Here is a 21,030-nt window from a genome sequence, read left to right as displayed (position 1 = left end):
CACTCTCCAAAGAGACTTACATACACCGAGGAAAGGAAAATACCCAGGTATCTGAGGACTATCAGACATCAGTCTGAGCTGGCATTGATACCTAGAAGCCTGAAGTGTTATCACAGACCCCCTGTTGGAGCTGGGGCTCACAGGACCAGGAAATAGTCTTGGCTAAAGCCTGATTCACAGTGTGTCCTCTGGATGGTCTGTGAATCCACCCAACAGTCATATCTCCAGTCCCTGAATGTAATTGGAATCGCTACCCTTGGCTGTTGGTGTAACCCCCACATTGGATCCTTGGCTTGTTTAGTAAGAGCTATCACAGTAGAAAAGGCGTGAAATTGCCCTTACCCCCACCCTGTCCCCAGCTAAAACAGCAAATCAAAAGCAATGTCATATTCCAGAGGTGACAATTTGTGCCCATGACAGACTTCAAGGATACAGGGGTGGTTGTTCCCAACATACCTCTGTTCAGTCTGCCAGTCCAGCCCCTGCGGAAACCAGGTGGATCCTCAGGAATAACCATTGTCCATTGTCCACTGCAGGCTTAGCCAAGTAGTAATCCTGATCCAAGCCACTGAGCCAGACGTGATTTCATTGATAGAACTGATCAGTAAGCCTCGGGTACCTGGCATATTTACCAGTGTGTGACTAAGATGCAATATCATTATGATTCAGCTTTGTTCTAGACTGAACTCTAACTCATCCTCTGCCACGATACAGCCCCAGAGGGCTGGGCCTCTGGACATTCTGTGGAACGTCACATCGATCCAGGACATTGATGACATCATGTTGGTCAGGAGGGATGAGAAAGAGGTTGCTATACACTGGAGGCCTGGAGAAGACACGCACCCTCCAGAGGGTGAGACACATGTAGAATCAGGGTGTTGCCACTGCAGTGAGGTCTCGAAGGGTCCAAGATATCCCCTCTAAAGTAAAAGACCAATGTCTTGGATCCTCTATCACATAGAAAGGAGCACAGCACCTCACAGGCCTCTTTGGCTTCTCACGGAGACAGCACACGCCACGCCCAGGAATACTGCGGCAGCCTGTTTGCCAGCTCACCGGGAACACTGGCAGCTCTCCCTGGGGCCTGGGGTAGGAGTGGGCTCTGCAGCCGCTCCTGGCTGTGGGGCCAGCTGCCTGCCACTGGGACCATTGATCCAATAGACACTCTGGTGTTGGAAGTGTCAGGAGTATAAAAAGATATCATGTGGAGTTTATGGCAATTCCCAGTGAGAAAACAATTCAGGCCTCTGGGATTCTGGAGGAAGGCCATGCCATCCACAGCAAAATTATATATCTTTTGAGAAAGCTCCTGATGTGTTTCTGGGCATGTTTCTGACCAAATGCTAGACTATGGGGCGTCACATGACCATGCCTCCAGGCTGTCCATTGTGATCTGTCAAGTCATGCAGTCAGACAGGCTCAGAAGTTGTCTGTTGTAAAATGGAAATGAGTAGAACCTCAGGAGCAAGTTGTATGAGCAGGGAGCCCAGACTCCCTTGTCACCCATCAGGGTTGCGTAAGTGCCTGCCCCCAGCTCTCACCTTTTGCCAAAGAAGTGTCCCATATGACCCACTGAAGGAGGAGAGAGGAAGTCCAAGCTTGGTTTATGCGGGTCAGCTTGTCAAGCTGTGGAGGGTCTGAGATTTTGCCTTGCTTACCCCGTAAGCTTACAGGTTATCCTGCCACCGTTGGACAAGATCCGAAGATATAAGATCAGAGAAAAAGAACCCTCTTGCTCAGCACAATAGCAGTAGCCAGGGTATCAGCATATGTTTTTTGTACCAGTTCCCTGATCTCTAATTCCTCTAAGGCAATGCAAAGGATGCTAAGGGACACCTGCACATGTAGCAGGTTGAATAATAGGAGAGAAACCGTGAACTTACGAAACCCAAATCTTCTCTAATGGATGGTAAGCATGTCTGTTCCTTGTTCTGGGGGGAAACACTATCTCTGTCTTCAAAGGTCACTCACTATACACACCCTGGAGAAGATGGCCTGGAGCAAAGGCAGTCAGGGTCTCTCCTTGCAAACATGCAGAAACAACACAGAGACGTGGAGAACTGCCTCTCCCAGGGCTCCATATGGGATGCAAGACAAAAAGGAATGGCACCTAAGTGACAGCCATATTCACGCAGTGCCCTTGAGAGACAGCGAAGGAAAATCTCCCCAAGGAGAAGAAGAGTAAGCACTGCATCTCGTCCTCCACTTTGTGGCCTAAGGTGAGAATATAGAGAGGTTCCTGGGCTGGCCAGAAGCCTGGGAGTAAAAGAACTAGAAGCTTGTCAAGGAGTCCTGGGACAAGGGCATGTTGATGGACACTTAGGGTTGAGCCTTAAGTGTCAGGATTGTTGTATTGCACTTCAATACCCACTCAAAAAGCATTTGCACAGAAGAGGAACTGAACAATCAAGTAGGCAGAATGACTCGGCTGGTGGACGTCAGCCATTCTTTGTCATCAGCTGTCTCAGACCTGGCATAATGGATGCATGAAGGGATGGTCACAGGGACAGAGGCCCTTGGATGGGCCTACCAGTATTCACTTCCACAGAACAAGGCTGATCTAGACACTGCTGCCCTGGAATGCCCAGCCTGTGGGCAACGAAGATCAGCACTGAGTCCCCCGGGGGCTCTCCTCAGGGAGACCAGTGGGCCATTTGGTGACAAGTTGCTTACATCGGGCCCCTCCCAGCTTGGAAAGGTCAGCAGTTCCTCTTAACAAGGATAGATTCTTATCTCAAAATGAATTTGTCTTTGCTGCCCACAGGTCCTCACCAGCATCACTCCCTGAGGGTTTACAGTACACTTGATTCACAGTCTCAGAATGTCCAACAGCATAGCACCCAACAGGGGACCCACCTCACTATGAAGGAAATAAGTGAACCCATGGGACCCCTCATTGTATCCCATAGCACGTCATGCAATATCTGGCAGGCTCAGAGTTCTGGAACCACCTTCTAAAGGCGCAGTACCCACGTATACAGTGCATGTGTACAAGTGTGTGCTGCGTGTGGCATGCATGTGTGTGTGGTATGTGTAGTACGGTGTGTGTACATGTGTTTGATGCATGTGGTCTATGCACAGGTGGTACATGGTATATGGATGTGTATGGTCTAAGTTATGCATATGTGTGTAGTATGTGTAGAGTGTGTGTGTGGTATGTACATGCAAGGGGTGTGTGTGGTCTTCCAGCTGAGCAATAAGCCCTTTGGGGACAGCTAGTGTCTCTTCCTCCTGTAACTTCCAGGGCATCTCATCACTCAGCAAGATCTTGAGAGCACTGTTGGCTGATGGAGTCCATTTCCTAAGGAGCTAGAAGGATGCACGACTCCCTTAGTCGTCCTTGACAACCGGGCTCCGGGCCATCACCTCCCACATGCGTCACACTGCCCAGTGTTGGGCTGGGAACTAAGCAGCCATGACATTTGCAGTCACATTGTGCTCAAACCACCCGTGTATGTGTGACAGGGCACAGGCACACAACTGCACACACCACCCCGCCTGGGCTTCAAACAGCACAACATTCCTAATGAACGCTGCTTGTTACAGGGAAACATGGCCTGTGATTCCCTGTTACCTTTTGGCTCAGCTTTGTCTTGCAGACAGCAGACCTCATCTGTCAGAAGCTGCATAGGGCTCCATCCAAGGACAGAGTTAGGGAAGGGCAACAGCAGGGCTCGCAAGCCAGATGCCACCACCCCATCTCTCGCTCTTTTTCTTTTTCAGCCTTTAAAATGCTTTCCCGTCTTGGTTTAACCTTCCTTCTCTCACTCATCCAGTAAAGACTGTGGACCTGTAATAACTGCCGTACTTACTGTGTGCCAGGTACGGTCGTACAAGATCTCTGATCCTCAGGATACTCAGCAAGGCCAGCATTCTAATCCCATGGTACAGATAGGGAAACTGAGTCTGGGATGTTAAGGGCCTGCCTGTGTGGAGGAGCGTGGGCAGAAGCCAGGTCCATCAGGTTCTTCCCATTGTATCACACACTTAGCTTTGTCTTGGTCCACTGGAAAGGTCTAACCTTTATTACAAGGGAAATACTGCATTCGCATCTGAATTTCCATTAGCCAAAAGACAAACATTAAAGTCTAGAAACACCCACAAAACGTCGCAGCTTTTCAGGACTCCAACCAAGAAAGCTGTGACCAAGAGCTACTTTCCTGTTGCTCTGTCATCAATCTGTGTCTTCAAAGGCCTGTCCCCTTGCGCAGGGCCGATCCCCTACAGCAGTAAACCTTGCCCAAGTAAGCACACTTTCAAATAAGAACACTTTCTCCATTCATTTCAGTTCAGCCACCTGGATTTTCAAAGACCTGTTTGTGACAGAGGTGTGCTCTGCCACAGTTTTCCTGCTACCATCTAAACGGGCTCTTCTCTCCCTGGGCTCCTGAAGAAAAGCCTGTTCCTGGTCGCAGGGAGGTGTCTGGTGCCAGGAGGCAGGGGGAGAAAAAGCATAATAACGCTGAGCACAGTTTTGGATTAGACCTCGGAGATTCAAATCCTGTTTACACCGTATATAAATTCAGAGATATGGCAAGTTGCTTTCAGTATGCCTCGGTTTCCTCATCTGTGGTTGTGAGGAAACTAATGTGTGCAAAGCTGTCCCCAATGATGTCTGGTGCATGTGAAAGTTCAAGACGGTCACTGTTATCATTAGAGTTCCTAGTTAGGCTGAATAGGAGGCGGTGAAATTTGCATGATTGTGCTTTTACAGTAAGCCATTAATGATGCACCATTTAGATTTCTACTCCAAAAGAACACAGATTTGATTAATGATATCAAGAATTTCAAATATCTCCATTATTCAAAAATAACCTACAAAGAGTCTAAGCTTGTCTTTTCCTCCCCCCTTCTTTCCCAGTCTTTTTTTTTTAAATATATCTTTATTGATTTCAGAGAGAGGAAAGGAGAGGGAGAGAGAGATAGAAACATCAATGATGAGAGAGTCATTGATCGGCTGCAGCCCGCAACCCGGGCATGTGCCCTGACCGGGAATCGAACCCTGATCGCCTGGATCCTAGGTCGACGCTTAACTGCTGAGCCATGCCCGGCCGGGCTTTTTTTTTTATTTTTAAGAGAGATAAATAGCATTTATGTAGTCAGGCTCACTGGCTGTTCCTCTCCCCGATAACAGGCTAAGGCTTCACCTTGATTAAGCAAGACCACATCCTGATCCAAGTTCTCCCCACCTTCCACCAGCCCCTGCTCCCGGGCTCAGCCCTGCACTACACTCTCTACCCCCGTTCTGCATCAGAACATTGCCAAGGCTAAGCATCCAAAGATTTTTCTTTTAAATTGTTACCTACCTTCTTGAAGTTGGACCATATTATATCTATTCTGCAAAACAGTCCTGCCCCTCAGAGGATGCTTGAGCATGTTAAGTTGTTTTGCAATGCATTTCAGAAGCAGGGTCCTGAATCCAGACCATGCCTGTGTATTTCCAGGCCGAATTGCACAGGCGATCTTTCACGGCCCCAAAACGCTTTCCACTGGCTCTTCCTACAAATGCAGTTAAGTAAAATCTCTTGACAAAGCAAATTAGGAGTAATAGATGGGCTTGGGGCACTTCCTGTGACTCAAAGAAACCTATTTCTAGATTGTAAAGCATGGAAAGAGAGAGAGATGTGGTTGACATTGAGGAAAATTGAACATTGATAAATAAATTGCTTTTACTCAGTCTCTCAGGTTCTCTCCCTCTCACATGCACACAGACACACACACACACACACACACACACATCTTCAAAGGGTGCCTACTTCCTGCAGATCATGCTTATGTTAATATCAAGTGAAACACAGATGCATTTAGGGCATTAGCGGTCAGTCATTCTCATTCACAAACCTTATATTCCACTGAATTATTAAAACTGGACAATGTACTTCCAGTTTTTGCCCAGACCACCTCACTAACAAAGTGACCTCCTTGTTATGGGTGAGGATATATTTGATACTAAATTTGCCACAAATTTTAATAGCATTCAGTCCTGAGACTGTGAGTTACTGCATCCTACATGTGTTGGCACCTTACTTTGATTAAACATGGGATAAATCAATGAGAGAGTCCTTTCACCAAAGGCCGTGTTCCTTTCACATGAAGGTCAAACATGCACTAATTGGATGCAATATAAATTGTGTTTCTTTCCACTTCCAGTTTTAGATCCTGACCTGTTTGGTGTCAAGAAATCACAAGGAGCCCATCCTGTGTTATCAAGGTTGGCTCGATTCAAAGATGATTTACTTAAATCATTGAATGGTATTAAATGCAATTTAAAATAAGGAATGAAAAGTCCATAGAGACATTTTTAAAAAGCTTCCAGTGGTCAAATAAAATGCAGTGAGAACCTTGACTCCATTTGCTTTCCTGTGTTATAGAAATGTTGAGGACAGGAAAACAATATAACTCCCACTGGTGACACCTGTCACACATTCCCTAGGAGAGGCGATATGGAAGAGTTTCTGTCATTTTGACCAGTCAAGCAGCTGGTTTCTCCTTGCTTTAGGATTCATTGGTCTGGTCTTTAATTTCTAAAAAGTTTAGAAATTTTGACCTTTAGTAAAATGAGTAGATGCCATTTATATTTCTCCTGTTAAATATCTATTTTGAAGACATTAAAGAAAGTTGTGCTAGGATAGTTTTCATTCCAAGATGTCCATTCTCTAAACATAAAAATAAAATAGTCATACTCAGAGGGAAAGGAAATATACAAACCTGTTTTCTGAACACTGGGTACAGTCTAGATGGGCATGAACGAAAGTCTATTTATTTCATACTCAGCCTCCATCCCCCAAAATAAAGGTGTCTCCCAATAGGATTATCTGATCAAATATAAGATGCCCAGTTCAATTTGAATTTAAGATAAACAACAGTTTTTTAATATGTTTGTTCCAAATATTGCACATAGTTTTTCCTTTGCTAAAGCTGCCCTCCCTACCCAAAAAGGTTTTAAGCATATGCTCCACAGCTGTCCTAGGGAGTCAGAGCTAGAGAGATGGATAATCCACAGTATCAAGAGCAGGGAGGTACCTACACATCATTAAATCAGCCTTTGATTTTACAAATGATCAAATAGAGGTCCAAGAACTGAAAACCATTTTTGAAGAACACATGGCTACCAGCCCCTGTCTCCCAGGGCAGTGCCACTCCCTTGAAGGGCCATGCCCTCTTGAGGAGTTGGATTCTGACTTTAGAACTGGCACATGGGCAAGTGCTCCACATTTCTCTGTGGCTCTGTCTAGCGAAGCAATAGAAACACAGCCCAAGTAAATGCCATCCCCTCTCAGAGGAGGAAAATAGAACTGGTTACCTTCATGGGGGGGGGGGGGGGGGAGGGTGGCAAATAACAGAGAACAAAGCACAGATTAGCATCTCAATAAATTATCCTGCCACAGAGGCTTCCCCTGTCAGGTTTTCTTAAAGTGGGGGCACGCTCCAGTTAGTAACTTGTGATTACTGCCGTTGGTTACAGAATGTTCCCCCTGGAGGCCTTTCAGAATCAGATAGAAAAGCATTTGTCTTTGTTAGCCAGCTCGCAGCCCTACCTAGAGACCTGCAAGAGGATGAATTTAAATGATGTCCCCAGAACTCTTCTGAACCTTGGAATCCATGAAAATTTAAACAACTAATATCATAATGTTCGAACCTAAGAGTAGAATAAATGCAAAAGTAGCTCAGTGTTATTACAGAGCTTGGATATTACTCAAGGCTTTACAAGAATCAAGGAAAATCCCTCCAAAGGCCCTGGGAATGCCCTGCTTGCTTTTCTGAAACTTCATAAGGAGGGCGCAGAACATTGCTTGGTGATGATTAAGGATGCTATTTATATGCATACAACACACGCAATTTCCTTACCATTTGCAAGGAATACATTCTAGAGAGCAGGCAAACAGGAAAATGCATTGCTCACCTGTAAACAGGGATAATCGAGGCGGGAGACCGAGGTAGAGACCCCACTGCCCAGTGGCTGAAGGGCCTTCATTTCCAACTCTCCCATTTCCCACTTCTGCTTTTCCAAGGTAGGCTGGTTATGGGAACTTAACCTAATAAAGAAACAAGGGGCTCGTGACAAAAAATAATTTGTCAGTCTTTATTGTCAGGGGGACCCTTCGTCCCCCACACCTGGGGAAGGAGACTCATTAGCATAACAGCCCTGGTCTTTGACACCCAAACCCTTTGGGAAGAGGAAGAAACTGGGGGTGTGCCACCTCGCCCCCTCCCTTCTCTCAAGGTGTCCACTGGAAGCAGGTTCTGCTCACCTCCTTCAAGGACAGTGCTACCTTGCGTGGAAGGGAATAGATGGTCTGCTTAGGTACAGGGCTGTTGAGTAAGTTTGTTTAAATCTAGTGTTCTTTCAAGACATATAAGCCACAGTCTTGAAAGTCAGCTTTTGTAGTAATATTGGTGAAAATTTGACCTCCATCTGCCTTAGTCTTTTGTCTTATTTCTCAATTGGTTCTGAATTCCAGCAGATTTATTGGGGCTCCTCAAATTCCCACATCCACAACAGGAGTTCCTTCATGGCCCATGTAGTTGGTGATAGAGGTTACTAATCACAAAAATGGGTGTATAATTATACGCTCACACAAGGTCACTGAAGGGAAAGAGCATGGGTCTAAGAGAACACATCACAAAGCAATCTGACCTGGATAAGAGTTGCTGGAAGGCTTTCCTGAGGATATGTGCTTGACTTCACTCTGACGGAATAAAAGGATTTAACCAAGTGGAGAATGGGAGAGATGGGACGTTCCTAGTGGGAACTGGGTGAAGGCCTGGCTCAAGCGCAGAGAGACAGGGAAAGAGTGGTGCATGATGAGATGGAAAGGTAGATGTGGCCAAAATACACAGGGTCTTGAGGACCAAGTGAAGGATGTTGGTCATCCTGCTCAGAGTACTTCATTAGGATTGAAGCAGAGGACAGGGAGGGTTCGGATGAACATTGGTTCTGTCTGCATTGTGAAGAACAGATGGGGTGGGGGTGCAGAGTGGATGCAGAAAAATTATTACACTTTGCCTAGTGTTGACGTAAGAAACATCCAAACCCGTAGAGAAGTTTTATGAGTTTATTTGAGCCAAACTGATGACAAATGCAGGGAAGCAAAACCTCAAAAGATTGAGAAAATGCTCTGGAGAATGGCCATTTTACTACATACATCACAAATCTCTCATCATATAAGTTATATCCAGGATCATTCTTCTTTGAGCCTTTCCCTGGACACAGCCTGCATCCTCTCTGGGTGACATTTGTTGTGACTAATACAGAAATCAATGGCCATCACAGTCTGGATCTGTCTCTACTGTTTTGTTGTGTTTTAGGCTTTGTTTGTTTTTATGCTGCTTTTCTACTAAAATGGGAAAATAATAATCTCTTTGTCTGTCTAAAAATATCTCTTTGTAAATATCCCTCAAAAGCTCATAAGCTACTTGAGCGAAACTATTTCCCTCCCTTTGCCACCAACAGCACAGAGATAAGTTATTCCTTGATGAAATTATTGACTATCCATCCCACATGTGCGCCTTCAAGAGCAGGTAAATATTCCCTCACTAACAATGGATGTGGAATGGAATAAAAATGGAACAGTGTGGAGATGATGGAAATTCTTTGAGATTTGATAAAAGATTTCTGAGGGGATCCAAGGAGGCTGGGGGTCCAAGGAGGCTGGTCTTCCACAAAAGGGACTTGGTGTCTCACAACAGCTCCCCCTACCTCCCAGTGGGAGGGCCTGCAGCTTAGTGGGGTGTGGCCTCTGTTGGAAGGTGGCAGGCTCATCACATTCCTTCTTGGCCCTAAAGTCACAGAAGTGAGTCTGTGTTGAGCTCCAGCTCTTTGAGCTCCCAAAAGAGAAACAGCACTCTCAGAAATGAAACCTCTTAGTTACCTTTCAAAATCTCGTTAACTTATTTATATGCATACAACACACTCAATTTCCTTACCATTTGTAAGGGATACATTCCAGAGAGCAGGCAAACAGGAAAATGCATTGTCCACCTATAAACAGGGATAATTGGGCAAATAACAATATTTTTTAAAAATTTAATTATGAAGAGCCTGAATTTTAAACTCATCTTCGAGAAACATTTTAAAAAGTCACTGCCAAATATACAGAAACTCAAGTTAAGGTTGCAAACGTGGGCCTTAGCATTTATGTTGTTGGTGTGCGAGTGAGACCTCTAGCTAGGTTGACCAACTGTCCTGGTTTCCCCAGGACTTAGAATAATTCCTGGGCACAGAACTTTTTGTTTTAAAACTGGGACAGTTAGGGAAAAAACTGAGATAAACTGGCCACCTTCCCTAATATATAGGGTTTATTAATTTTCTCAAGAAGTTGAAGCATCAATCAGTGAGTGTTTGAGTATTTACATCTGCTCAGTATTCTGCCAGCCACCGGGAGAGATACAGAAGGAATAGAAGTCATGGGGTCCATCTCTCACCTGACACTCTGTGGCTCCTTCCTTGCTTCCCAGGGATTTATAATCTAATCTCCATGAAATACTCAGTTACTGCCTGCTAAACCTTATTTGTCAGGCACTGTGGGTGGTACTTAGGATGCAAAGATAAATGAGAAACTGAGTCTGACCTCCAGGAACTTCCTCTTCTGTGGGGAAGACAGACCCAGATAAAATACAACACAACTTGGTAAGAGCTATTCTAGAGCTACAGTGAAGTACCAGGCACGCATGGCATAGCAGGGCACAGCCAACTGGGGCTGCAGATACATGCAGACGCAACAGTGGGCCAGGCTGCCTGGGACGTTTTAGGCAAGTGGTGATTAGATTCTAGCTAATAATATTGTCATTGTTCAGAAAGAGCCTTCTTAGCAAAGTGATCATCTCTATGTGTCTAGAGAAAGGCCTTATTGAAAAGATAGGGTTTAAGGTGGACTTGGGTAAAATTTTAATATGTATAAATAAAAGAGGCTCTTGCACAGGCCAATCATACTGATATGTTATGAGTCAACAATTATGATTTATCCAGTTCTATGCACCTGAGATGCAAAAACTAACCAACCAACAACAACCAAAGGCTAGCAGGCAGAGATGATATAAAGAAGTGACGTGGCATCACCAAAAATGTAGACGAGAGACAAGACAGTTTAACATCCCTTATGTTAGATTTAACAAAAGAGGAGAGTTTCACTTAGAAGGTAAGTTTGAAAAAAAATAGTCTAAGGTCAGATGGTGAAGGATCATGAATTGCTGAGAAGTTTGAAACTTCTTCTGTAGATACTGGGGCCCCACTGAAGGTTTTTGAGAAGGGAAGTGCTATGGTGAAAGTTATATTTAATTTATTATAATCTGGAAAAAGTCATTATCTAGGTCTTGCATGAATTAGAAGAGGCTCTGAGTTAGTGAATTAAAACGAAGGGAGTTTTAACACACGTGGAAGGGAATATTAAAGAAAGCCCTCCCTTTTTACTGAAGAACACAGCTGCTGGCTTGGGGGTGGGGGAGGCTTTGGCGTCTCCCTCAGAGGGTTGGGAAGTTGGTGCACCTGCAGAGAGAGACACTGGGACCTCCTCTATTGAGATAACTGTAGCAGACATGGATGAAGCTTTTCTTCCACTAGGAGCCATCTCATAAATGGAGAAGGTCACTTACAAGGAGAAATCAAGGGGACAGGATCTTCAAGCTCCAATTTCAAAATAAAAACCATCCAGGAAAATGGTCACACCTCTGTATGTCTAGACCGAATTAAACAGCAGTGAAGAGAAAAAGCATCTGCATCATTCCTTATCATAGACTCTTTCCAATTCCTTTCTCACAGCCTATTTCCATTTCTAATTCCACCTGTACAAAATAGAATCATGCCTGCTTGCAATTACTTATGCATACATGAATACCAGTAAGTTAAAGTCGTTCATTTATTTACAAAGACAGCATGATACATAGGAGCTTTGGAACTGCTTCTTTTCACTATGATTTTTAAATGTGCAATGAGTTTCTTTCTAAAACACATATTTGCAGATGTCACTTTAAACACTATTTTCTGGGATTATATTTTCCATAGAAAACAGATGTCTGCAATTATCCCTTTTTTGACCTCTGAGACTTATCAAAGTCAAATAGGTAATCATCCAATCAGACGGGCTATCATTATCAGAAGAAAAGTAATTATAATCTGAATATGTTTGAACATGATTATTATAAGCTTTAAACTGTTACACTTTTGATTGGGGCAGAATTGGAAGACATTATCACTTCATAATTCAAATGATGTAACTTCACTTGTTTTTGTCATTTAGAATCTGGAGAGCTAAATTTATTTAACAATATAATTCTTTAAACATGAACAAATTATGCAATAATCTCTTTAAAACCACGAGAATGCTTCTCAAAATCTTGACAGTGAAATTAGGGGATTTTTTTTTTTTTTAACTAGGGCAAATCAGAGCTCGGCGCTGAGCCCATCAGAACGGGAAGCTTGAGGCAGACGTGTTCATTTGACAGGTTCTGTGACATCTGCTTGGCTCTGGTAAAGAGACCGGCCGCCTTCCCGCCTACCTCTGGGGGCCCACCCATCGCTGGCTCAAAGCAAAAGCAGAACTAGGCCAAGTACAGAAATGATGAGTGAGGGGAAAAAAGGAGAAAAAGTGTGTAAGAAAAAATATTTTCCCCAAGATGTGTGAATAAAAGAATGAATTAAATTCAAAACCAAAACAAAGAATTTTTTAAAGGACTTAAGGATTTGGTGCGGGGAGAGCAATGAAAACCCGATGCCTAATAGATGTGGAGTAAAACAGCGTTTCCAATTGAAAAAAATTTTAGACAAACCTGATAACACATCTTTTTGTCTAGATGCTTGATCTGGATATTTGCTTAATGTGGTGAGATATCCTGGTTTTTCTCCTCCAACTTTTCCAAGTTCTGTTCCTCTCACACCGTGGGTCCAGGTGGCCCATCTCCCCGGGGAAGGCGGGCAGATGGCGGGCCTTCCTGGGCTGGGCCGGGCCGGGGCTGGGGCTGGGGCTGGGGCTGGGGCTGGGGCCTGGGGCCTGGAGCCTGGGGCTGGGGCTGGGGCTGGGGCTGGGGCTGGGGCTGGGGCCTGGGGCCTGGGTGCACGTTGAACTGGTGACCTGAGCACACCGAGCCCTGGTGAGAATTCCCGTAGCTCAGAACAGTTTGGTGTTTGTGCTCTCTGCACATGGCACAGGCCAGGGTTAGAAATGCAGGGTAGAGGAGCCTTTATGGGGTTGAACAGCACTGAATGGTTAGGTTTCCATAAGCGCGGTGTTTCTAAGGACAGCGGGTTAAGAGGTAATTGAACTTGTAATTCTGGTTCAGCAGAGTGAAGACCTGAGCTTTTCCCCGACAGAGCAGAACTTGGGTAAAAGCACTTTGTACCCTTCCACCCACCTCCCTTATTAATTTTGCCCCTTTCTCCTTGTTGTTTCTTCTTGACTTGACTTCCTCCCTGCCTCCGCCATGCCTCTGCGCCCAATTCCTTCATTCAGCCAAGACCTGGTAAGTATCCACTACTGGCAAACGCTGTGGACACAGCAGCAAGCAAAATAGACGAAGATCTCTACCCGTCTGGAGCTTACATTCTAGCTGAAGTCTTGCTAATCCCGGCTGCCAAAATGTTAACTGAGAACAAAGGTACTGACGGAGCTATCAAGGATATAAGGTAGAACTTGCTTTGTCGCCCAGGGACTCAGTGTCTCTGCGGGTATGGCCCAGGGGTAGTTTGCTCTGTTAAACTCCATGGTGATCTGGACCCTCCAGAAGTGTGAGAGTGATGACCAGAGGTGCAACTCCGCCAGAGACAGCAGGACACTTGTAAGAGGGTCGATCTTGTGCTGCCAGGAACTTTCCAGGTGCCTCTTGGACTTTCAGCCCATGAACAGGGGCCCACCCAGTGCACCTTGGAAGGCGGGGCTGCACAGGGACCTCCTTTGCTCTGCCTGGTGCTGCAGAGACTAGAGCTCACTACTGGGTTAGCCCCTCAAAGGCAGAGATCCTGTTTTACTGACATGAATAATGATTGATCACTCCCCAGCACAGTGCCTGGCACAGCGTGAGCACTCAGAAACCTCTGAATGGATGAATGGCCATCAACTTCACTTGCCCAAACTTTTGACACTCCGTTCAGTCCAAATGGAAAGAACTTCCTTTGTCTGTGTGCTCCCTATTGGTCACAGGTTCCCAGTGTAACTAATCTTGCAAGGCGTCAAAGTGACAATTTCCAGCTTGATTCTTACTCTAAATGTCATCTAGCCCAGGCATTTAAATTATGGCACTGCTCTTAGATAGGGTATACTTTGTTGATATTTAGCCCACCGTGCTGACTGTTTTGCACACGCATACACTGCTTCCGATGGATGTAGCTCATTAAAATCGGTGGCATCCAGCTACATCTCCCCTTTCTTCTCTTTCCTTCTAATCTACTTTCAGGTAACCAAGGGAGCCTATTAACACTTGGTGTTGTCATCAGACCTCGCACCTGACTCACTGCCTTTGAACCTGTGATCATATCATTACCCATATTTTCAGAATATCCTTCCTCCTCAGTTTTGCCTCGCCCATTCTGTCCAACTTTCAAGACCCACCCAGCAAGCATGATGGCCCTGTCATCTTTGAGTGGGGGGACCAGCAGCCTGACTGACATTTTCTCCCCCACAAAGCCTATTCGCCACTATAGGCAATCTCTTCTCCCTCCCATTACCTAGTGTAATTACTTTATGTAGAAGTTATTCAACAGCTTCCTTTGCTCGGTCTATCAATTATCTTTGTACATAGTTATAGGTGCCCACGTGTGCACTTAATTGGCTAGATGAATAGCGGGATAGCACCTGAGCAAGAGCGTGGTGTGAGGGGTCCAGCAGACCCAGGTTTCAGTCCAGGTCCTCACGTTGGTGGAGATAGGACTTCTCTGGACTTCAGCTTTGCCGTCTGTAAAATAGGGTAATTGTATCTGCCCGTATTAAGCATGTCTTTTTATTCTGATGCTTTGACATCTGGAGCTGGCTGACTCTGGAGAGACTGCCCTTCCCAAGGTCAGCCACGTCCTAGAACTGGCAAGGGACTGGCTGGTAAGCAGGCCTTTCATAAGCAAACCAGCCAACCTAGAGCTCGCCCCCAGCCACCTCCTTTTTGGTCTCCCACATTGGACCACTAGTCCATTACCCTAATCACCCCAGGGCAACTAGGGACATACCCTAGGCCCCAGGACCCACTAAAATGATCTAAACCAGTCAATGCTGAGCTTGCTCACCCTGCCTCACCATCCTGTTCCCACAGAAGCCACAACAAAGGCTTTTGCCCATGGTTTCCTCTGCTCCATCTGTGTGATGACTGACGCTGGTGCTTCCCCTTGTGGCCCCAGGGTGTGCTATGCTGTCCCCTGTTTCTAAGGAACTGTAATTAAAGCTTCTTCCTTTTGACAGTCATTTCCATGTCTGCATATCTTACCATACCTGATTAACACTAATCTTGTGTGCATTTTCAAACACAAGCTCATATACTTACAGTAGTGGTTCTCCACTGGAGGTGATACTGACCCCCAGGGGACATTTGGCAATGTCTGGTGACATTTTTAGTTAACAGAATGGGGAAAGAGGTGCTATTGGCATCTAGTGGGTAGAAGCCAGGGATGCTGCTAAACATCCTAAACTGCACAGGACAGTCACCCACAACAAGAATTATCTTGCCTAAAATGTCAAGTGTGGCCAGGTTCAGATACTCTGGGTTACGGTGAGGATTCAACAAGGTAAAGTGCTTACTAAAGTGATTCTCAGACTATAATGTGCATTGGAATCCCCTGGAGGGCTTATTAAAATATATATTGCTGGGCCCCCTCCCAGACTTTTAATTCAGTAAGTCTGGGGTAAGACCTGAAGATTTGTACTTCTAACAAATTCCAAGGTGATGCTGATGGTGCTGCTTCAGCACCAACTTGGAGACTCATTGGCCTAATTCATAGCAGTCATTTGATAAATTTCTCATAATTATTATTATTTTACCAGACCCATTAAGTCAGACACTGAACCTTATACTTCACATCCTGCACATCTCTGGGGTTTGCAACAGGCACTTAATAAAAGGCTGATCTCTATTTGACATTGAAGCATTACTAAGTGGTGAACTCAACTTGCTAAAATGCATTTGGGACTCGATTAGAAACTTGTCTAGTTGGGAATATGTTCCAGTCAGCTATTACTGCATAACAAATTGTGCCTGAACTTAGTGATTTAAAATAATAATCATTTTTATTATATCTCATGATTTTTTGGGTCAGGAATCTGGGCAACGCCCAGACAGCTGATCTTCTGTTTTATGGGGCATTGATGGAAGTTTCTCAAAGACATTTACCTGGCCAGTGGGCCCATTCATTCACAGGTCTGATAGTTTCGCTGGAATGGCTTGAAGACTGGGCTCCACTGGGAATGTCAACTAGAGCGCGTCCATGTGGCCTTTCCATGTGACGGCCTCATGGTAGTCAGACTCATTACAGGGCAGCTTAGGACTCTAAGAGTGTTCCAGCTAACAGTGTGAAAACTTCATGACTTTCTATGGCGCTGCCCCAAAAGTCCCATTTTGTGACTTACGCTGTACTCTACTGGTCAAAAAGCATGTACAACCCCCGCCTCTTCCCTGCAAAATGTAGGAGATATGGATCCCACATTTTAATGGGAGGAGTGCCATAGAATTTGTGGGCTGTGTTTTTAAACCACCACAGAATGTTTGATTGCAGCCCTGTTTCTAGTGAATAGAGTAGAACAAATAAGTAAATGACCCTAGGACTTGATCATTTTACTCAGCTAGTCTCCATTCTGAACTTTTCACGTTAAATCTTCACCCCAAATATATCTTTGCAAGCCAGGCAGCTTCCCCACTACTGTCTTCATCTTATGACTCTGACTTGGAATAAGTATCCATATACCTGTCAGAATTGCCTAGTGCAGTAAAACCCACAATGAAATGCCCGTCGCTGTTGCAGGTTCATTACATAGCATGAAAAATTGCATCCCTCAAGGACACAGTCCCGTACGGCAGTTCCCTTCCCCGTTGTAGTCTCCAGTGCCTGTGATTCAGGTGTGCTCCGTGCCCATCCCCAGCATGGCAAAGGGCTCTGTACAGCTGGATTCACACAAGACGCTCCGGTTCCCTGAATGGTGCCTTTCCTCACGTTTCCCAGGCTGCGTTCCCTGTGAGATCCTGGGCTCTCTGGCCTGCTCAGCATGTCAGCAGGAGCTAAATGATGACCTCGCCAGCAGCCAAGGATTATTCGGGTTGCATTACTCTCTGTGATTATCCGAAAGGGAAAACAAAATGTCATTTTAAAAGGCAGCTTGTGTTCTTTCAGCACAACAAAGGATCTTCTGGAAATCCTTTATTTTATAAATGGCATTATAATGTATGCTTTGTTTTATCATTTTTATCATTTCTTAGCAGAGGCCCAGGTGACTTGACTGGGGTAAGGGGGAAAAATTATAATGATTCATTCGTATACATTTGTCCTAGTGGGAACTTGATGCGGTAGAAATATTATTGGAATATTAAGTAAGGGGCACTCAACATTATCCTCTGTTCTATTTGAAGCCAACACAAGGCACAAACATTATGTAGGCCCAAGAGCGCCATGGTAATTCAGTGATTCGTGAGCCCCCAGAGCACCTTGGCTATTTCTAAACTGAGTTGACATAGTTTTCTCTTCGTCCTTCCTAGATGCCTCTATGTTAATAAATTTTTTAGCTACCCCTCCTCCCCCATATCAACTCCTCTTTTAAAGTCTCTCCCTTCAGATAACAGCTCACGTGGTTCTGGAGGGGATGGGATCAGGCAAGCACATACCAGCTCTCCTGAAGACCCCTTGCTTTCCAACAAACCTCTCCCGGCAAGGTGTTCCCAGGCTGGTCCTCAGCAGCAGTCCCCTTGAATCAGAGCTGACCAGCTCCTGAGACCAGTGGAGAGGTCCCGATCTAACCAGGAAACAGAAACCACTGAAGAATTTGAAACAGAAGGGCTTTGATGTGGGGATTGATTACACCAGGAATCCAGAGATTGCAAAGACTGGTAGCTGATACTGCTGCAGAGCAGACGGGAGGGGCAGGGGCTGCAGAGCTCAGGGGTTTTGTCCCCAGGTGCAGGCTGGAACCACATGGACCTGCCCAGCAACAACTGGGCCAGAGAGCTTGTGCAGCTGCAGAAAGGGAGGAGAAATACCTACTCTTCCCTCCCTACCTGCAGTGCTTCCCATCCTCTGGCCTTGGAAAAACAGAGGTCACACTCCTTTGATTCAGAACAGGGTAGGGAAAGAACGAGAAAAAGACCCAAGGATAGCAGCCAGGGCGTGCACTGCAGTGACCCTGAAACTATTCTCACTCAGCTGTCTGTGGTCTCTCCAGGACCCAACACACATCCATCCTCCAGCCCAAGGTCAATGTCAGCTGCTCGAAGGTCTCAGCCACTGACATCTATTCTGACAGCACCGATGTAACCTTGTCCAATAACAGCCTTTTTCATTAACACCCCACCCTGGTCAAATTTCCAGCTGCAGTCATCCTGCCCCTGCAGTCTGCCAGCAGGGCCCCTTCTCCTTGCTGACATTTGCTGCCTTCCAGCTGAGGTGGTTCCCACAGACTCTCCAGTATCTCCACCAATTTTGCTATCAGAGCTAAAGGACACAGATACATTTCTGTATGCTGATCCTCAGCTCCAGTGGGTATGGTCTGGGTTTGGTATCAAATAATCTTTCTCTTTGGGTTCCCATTCCTTTGTCTCAGGGGCCAATTTCCAGAAACTGCAACAGTTATGATTGTGCTGCATGTGGCTCTAAAAACCTATGGTTTTCAAACCTATCAGAGCTAAGCCCTCTTTATTATAACAAGTATTTTGTAATGCCCCTTTAATATCCTGAGTAAAATTAATACCCATAACTCATCTTCACACATTTCAAAAAGAAATCAGTGCAATGTCTTAACACATAACAAAAGACACAATATGACTTATAATAGAATAGTGGGCATTTCAGTATGTAAATGCTCAGGCACTGTGCATGTGACACCAGAAGCCAATCAAGCCATCAGACTTCATCCACATGGAGAGGCCCCAGGAACATACTGTTATACAAACATCCACCCTTCGTATAACTTCTGACTCCCCCAAAACCTAACTACTAATAGCCTGCTGTTGACCAGAAGCTTACTGATAGCATAAGCAGTCCATCAACACATATTTTGTATGTTATATGTATTACATGCTGTGTTCTTACAATAGGGTAATACATATAACATAAAGCTAGAGAAGAGAAATGTTATTCAGAAAATCATAAGGAAGAGAAAATACATTTACAGAACTATATGTGTTCATGGGGAATAAAAATTCACATATACTTGGACCAAAGCAGTTTAAACACGTTGTTGGAGGGTCAGCTGTAGTTGCAGCCCTGTTGCTGGGTGTAGTCTCCGTCTGTGAGGTGATTTTCTGAAACGGTGACAACTCTTGACAACGCTCTGAGCGAAACAAAGTGTAATCCGCCTCTTGATTTTACACAGTTGTGTAGAATTCAGTATACATGAAAACAATGCAAAAAGGCCTCCTATAAATGCTTAAAACCGAGTGAGGTTCTAAGTTCTGATCATCTTAGGTTTTCCACATGTGGGAATATCCTATAGGACTCAAGGCCAAGTGGGACGCCCGATAATGTTTTGTTGCTGGCCTCCGCCCACTAAATGGCAGTGGTATCTCGTATCCTTGTTACAACCAAACTAAGGCCCCCAGATTTCCAAAATACCCTCAAGGGCATTGAAAATCATGCTTCAAAGCAGTGATTTCCAACCTTTCTCATCTCATGGCACATAAACTAATTACTAAAATTCTGTGGCACCCAAAAACATGTATTTTTTGCCATCTGACAAAAAAAAATAGGTATAATTTTGATTCATTTACACCAGACGGCTATTGTGTTGGTTGTTGTCATTTTTTTTACTTGGCAGTCTAAGGAGAAGGGGTCAATGCGCCGACGAATAGTCACATATTGCATGTTTTAAAATTCTGCCGCACACTGGTTGAAAATCACTGCTCTAAAGTGCTCATCAGAAAACAATTTTTGAGTGTTTTCTATTTGCTAGCACAGCTCTAAGAGCTTTCTGTGGATGATGTTATTGGCACAATTACTGTTTCCTTATCGCACATGAGACACTGAGGCACAAGGAGACTAAGTTACTCCCCGAGGTCGCAGGTCACAGAGCGAGGATGCTTGTGGGCAGCAGTCAAACGTGGCAGCCCAGGGCCGTGCCAACCTTCCCCGCACCTTTCTTCATCTGCTTGCCCATTCGTGAGACTTTTCTTCCCAGCCTGTTGCCTAAGGACCGTCTGGGCTCTGATAACATGCGAGAGACTTCCCGATGACAGCGCCTCCGCTTACCCTGTCCCGTCTCCCCCTAAGTGTGCACGGGGGCCCATTTCTCACGGCCCCCGGACTGCTGGCAGAGCTCACCCCCGGGCGCCTCCGGGTCTTGCTCTTTGTCTGTGGGTCCCTGACCTATTTCACTCATTCTTGTGATATGTTAACTAAACAAAGTGAAAGGGGCATATTTGAGCGCCTTCCCCCTGCTTTCCCATTACCCCTGGGCCTCACCAATCTCTTCACCTCCTGGCCTCGCTGAGCTCTTCCATTTGCTCTGCCCTTGGGGTGTGGGGAGGAGGCCTGCCCTTGCCCTGGGAGTTGCCTCAAACGAAGGCCCCGCTTCGCCAAGTGGGTGTTTCAGAGGCTATTAGCCGCCTCTCGGCCACCGGCCCAGCGCCGGCTCGGCCAGTCTCAGAGCCACCTTGACGCAGGGTGCCGCCCACGGCCGGGTCCCCCTTCAGCTGCCACCTGGCACATCCTCACTGACTCCCCCGGGCAGGCTGCTTGTAAGCTCTGCAACACTACTGCTCCTAAATCAAGTTTTGGGAGACAAGGTCTTGTTTCCCTCTGGGGACCTTGATGTCAAGTAGGTAAACAAAACACACGAGGGCTTCGAAAATCTACCAGTTCCTCCTGCAAGGACCCCGCTAGGACCTCCTGGTGGGTCCCCTGCGTCTGCTGCAGGGGAT

At 45.6% G+C, this 21,030-nt stretch overlaps 1 long non-coding RNA gene across 2 annotated transcripts in view; it reads left to right on the top strand.

Moving 5' to 3' along the window:
* LOC308557038 overlaps nucleotides 1-15,382 on the top strand; it is a 79,788-nt gene extending 64,406 nt beyond the window's left edge. The window contains exon 5 of one of the 2 annotated variants that reach the window (XR_013998782.1): nucleotides 13,446-15,382. This is a non-coding gene — a long non-coding RNA (uncharacterized lncRNA). The remainder of the gene's footprint in view (nucleotides 1-13,445) is intronic. The other variant, XR_013998783.1, reaches the window with a different exon arrangement.
* Nucleotides 15,383-21,030: the final 5,648 nt, after the last annotated feature.

Source organism: Miniopterus schreibersii, assembly GCF_964146895.1.
Source record: "Miniopterus schreibersii genome assembly, chromosome: 4".
Taxonomy (NCBI): Eukaryota; Metazoa; Chordata; class Mammalia; order Chiroptera; family Miniopteridae; genus Miniopterus; species Miniopterus schreibersii.
This window is presented reverse-complemented; position numbering and strand designations above follow the sequence as displayed.